This window comes from Hemibagrus wyckioides, linkage group LG24 (genome assembly GCF_019097595.1).
Source record: "Hemibagrus wyckioides isolate EC202008001 linkage group LG24, SWU_Hwy_1.0, whole genome shotgun sequence".
Classification (NCBI taxonomy): Eukaryota; Metazoa; Chordata; class Actinopteri; order Siluriformes; family Bagridae; genus Hemibagrus; species Hemibagrus wyckioides.
The window spans coordinates 1-4,267 of record NC_080733.1 but is presented as its reverse complement, the minus strand read 5'-3'; positions in this window follow the sequence as shown (position 1 = coordinate 4,267).

Here is a 4,267-nt window from a genome sequence, read left to right as displayed (position 1 = left end):
ATAAATGTGGGAGATCTTGATTATGTTCCAGGGCATGCAGGCTGCACGGTGATGATGATGATAATTAGCCTGATGATGTACAAACACTAATAGCTTAGTGACACAGACATTGCTTGTAGGAAGACAGGAGGTAAAACACAGCTCATGTGTATCCCAGATCAGACTCAGATGCACTGACCAGCACCTTAGGTAGAACATAATCCATGGCTGAGGAGTGGATATTACACCATTTACCATCCCTGGCGTTGTTCCCCTGAAGTCAGTCCAGCTTGGATCTCCTCTCACTTACTTTAACAGGCTCAAACACAAATAAAATGGTAAATTACAAGCGAAACGAGCAAGCCAATATTTACTATGCTCAAATGAATGAATATCCAGTCTAAAAGAGATGCAAGAGATTTCTATCATTCTGCTCGAAGTGGATGTATATAAATTGTATCATTGTTTGATTATTAGAATTCACAAAGCCAATGAGACTTAAGTGCAGATGTTTGTAGACAGAAGGAGATTCATGGCCCCTACTTGAGATTCATTCATATCACAATAACTATATTGAGGGACGTACTTACACTATTTACCTATTTCTGACATGCTAAGAACAACATATCATAAATCTTGGGGTAAAATGCCTTAAAAACTTGTAATTCATGGTGGAAAAATTAACTTTACAAAAATGTACTTTCACATCACCTCTTGGATCTCTCATGCATGGCCTATCCCTTCCCAACCTTGCCTCACACAAACCTGCCCCAACCTGTACGCACTTCATCCCATTCCATCTGCCTTAGCTTAGCCTAGGCTTGAATAAACAACCCGCCTAACCCATCACCACCCTTTAGCCACCAGGCGCTTACACTTTAAGCTTTAAATTTCATTTATTTATTAATATATGCGTCAATCTCTTCACCTTCTTCTACTTTCTTCTTCCTTTTCTTTTGTTTCATTTTTAAAAAGCAATACTGTTTCACCAGTTTAGACAGCTTATATTTATTTAGATATTTTGCATATTTTATACAGACGTTTACTCAAAGCTTTTATTTATTTGATTGGTTTGTTTTCTCCCAGATTGCTTCATGGCTTTTTATTTCTTTTCTTTATTTTCTTTTCTCTCTCTTTCTTTGCACATAACCTAGACTTCCAGCTCCAGTTCATTTTTTTCTTTTTCAATGTATTTAATTTTTGTTTCTCTTTTCTTTCTTCAATTATGCTTGGTGTTTAGCCATTTTTAGACATGTAAGGCTGGCTTGGAGTTGGGTGTGGTGGGAGTATGAGAAGGTGTGTATTCAGGGTTTATAAATAAGATAATACAAGTGTACCTTGAAAAGCACACCTCACATTTACCTTGTATGTCATGTCTCTGTTTAAAAAATCAATAAGGAAAATATTGTTGAAAAAAAAATCAAGTGTGATATGAGATTTTATGATAGCTAGGACATGCAAAAAGCAGCATTTTGTTCAATTACTTCTTATATACTTTGGAGGTTGATAAATAGCTACAAAAAGAACACTGAATTGTGGAAATTCACTAATAAGTGTGAAAAGATAAAAAGTCAAAGTATTTTGCTTCTAAACCTTATACAGTATTGTGTTCTTGGCTGACTTTAGTGGAGACCTGATGTGCTTTTCTGACAAGTAACTCTAGACTTCCTATCAGGTGCTCAATGTTCATTCTCTTCTGATCTCTTTCATTAACTGAGGTGTGTTAGCCTGCAGACTCTCCACACACAGGATGTTTTCTCAGGAGATCAACAGTTTCTGAAATACTCAAAGCAGTCTAGTAATAAATAAGCAGTTATATAGTTTATTTTAAAGTGGATGGACATTGACATATAATGATATATGGAGGCAGTCTTAATAATGTGTATGTATATTATAATGTTTAGGGCATCCTCTAGACATTCTCTGTCCGTTGAAGCAAACATGCAGAACATGAGAAACTTAAGATATTACGTGGATAAAGTTTTTAATGCAATAACAGCATAGCTCTGGAATATTATCAATAAGGGAAGATTTCAATTGTTTTATGTCCCCATTTATGGACAGACAACCTATTTTAAATTCCCCCTTCTCCCAAATAAAAAGAGTGTAATATACAATCTTATGAGCTAGGTCTTGTGGATATCTTGAGAAACAAATATTGAAATTGCAGATATTTAATTTCATCCCATGGACATGCATCCTATTCTAGAGTACATTACTTTTCATGACTGAAACATAACATACACTATATTGCCAAAAGTATTCGCTCACCTGCCTTGACTCACATATGAACTTAAGTGACATCCCATTCCTAATCCATAGGGTTCAATATGACGTCGGTCCACCCTTTGCAGCTATAACAGCTTCCAATCTTCTGGGAAGGCTGTCCACAAGGTTTAGGAGTGTGTTTATGGGAATTTTTGACCATTCTTCCAGAAGCACATTTGTGAGGTCACACACTGATGTTGGGCGAAGGCCTGGCTCTCAGTCTCCGCTCTAATTCATCCCAAAGGTGTTCTATCAGGTTGAGGTCAGGACTCTGTGCAGGCCAGTCAAGTTCATCCACACCAGACTCTGTCATCCATGTCTTTATGGACCTTGCTTTGTGCACTGGTGTACAGTCATGTTGGAAGAGGAAGGGGCCAGCTCCAAACTGTTCCCACAAAGTTGGGAGCATGGAATTGTCCAAAATGTCTTGGTATGCTGAAGCATTCAGAGTTCCTTTCACTGGAACTAAGGGGCCAAGCCCAGCTCCTGAAAAACAACCCCACACCATAATCCCCCTCCACCAAACTTTACACTTGGCACAATGCAGTCAGACAAGTACCGTTCTCCTGGCAACCGTCAAACCCAGACTCGTCCATCAGATTGCCAGATGGAGAAGCTCGATTCGTCACTCCAGAGAAGCAGCGTCTCCACTGCTCTAGTGTCCAGTGGCGGCGTGCTTTACACCACTGCATCCGGCGCTTTGCATTCCACTTGGTGGTGTATGGCTTGGATGCAGCTGCTCGGCCATGGAAACCCATTCCATGAAGCTCTCTGCGCACTGTTCTTGAGCTAATCTGAAGGCCACATGAAGTTTGGAGGTCTGTAGCGATTGACTCTGCAGAAAGTTGGCGACCTCTTCGCACTATGCGCCTCAGCATCCGCTGACCCCGCTCCGTCAGTTTCGTGGCCTACCACTTCGTGGCTGAGTTGTTGTCGTTCCCAAACACTTCCACGTTCTTATAATACAGCTGACAGTTGACTGTGGAATATTTAGGGCGCAGAAATTTCACAACTGGATTTGTTGCACAGGTGGCATCCTATCACAGTTCCACGCTGGAATTCACTGAGCTCCTGAGAGCGACCCATTCTTTCACAAATGTTTGTAAAAACAGTCTGCATGCCTAGGTGCTTGATTTTATACACCTGTGGCCATGGAAGTGATTGGAACACCTGATTCTGATTATTTGGATGGGTGAGCGAATACTTTTGGCAATATAGTGTATATGACAAGGTCCAAAAATCAACTCTTGAGGAACTCCACATAATAAATTTGAAGATGCATAAAGACACAATTACTGATGCAGGGCAGTACCAGTTCAAAAGCCTATCAATTAAATGTACTCAGTGGAGCTGATTATTGATAACAATGATGACAATTCAGAGTGCTGGCCATCCCACCTTTCTGCAGAGTTGGAAACTTTGTATTCTACAGCTGTGCCATGCTAAGGAGAAGGTTAAATGATTCTGTAGTGTTATTTAAGAAGTGATGTAGAGTGAAAAGTACTAGAGTGTAGTAGTAGAGTGAAACTACTTACTTACCACTATATATCCTTGACAAGACCAGCGTCTGATCAAAAGGGGTGATTTGTAGAACAGGAAAGAGATTGATGAGGTCCATTTCAAGAACAACTGCTGGCAGATGACAGCAACAAAGACAGAAATATATTGTCCTAAGTGACCTGAAATCAGGTCACTTTTTGTTGAAAAAAAAATTCTTGTTCACAATCATGAAGTCTATAATCAGCATGAACTGCACAATTAACAGCACACCAATGGCCAGTACCATCCAATAATAGTCTTTAAAAGTGCTAGTTGTGATTCTTCTCTATCCAATGGGTGAGGAACAACCTCAACTAGCACTTTAAAAGATAATAAATAATAAATAATATTCCCAAAGATGCTGGGTGCAAAGAAATGGCGCTAACTGCGAGTTAAAATGGCGTCAAAAGTTCACTTTCCGTTAGTGGTGCATGAGAGTTTCTCTCTTCCCCTGCTACTAAATTAGCAAGTTGTCTTGTGT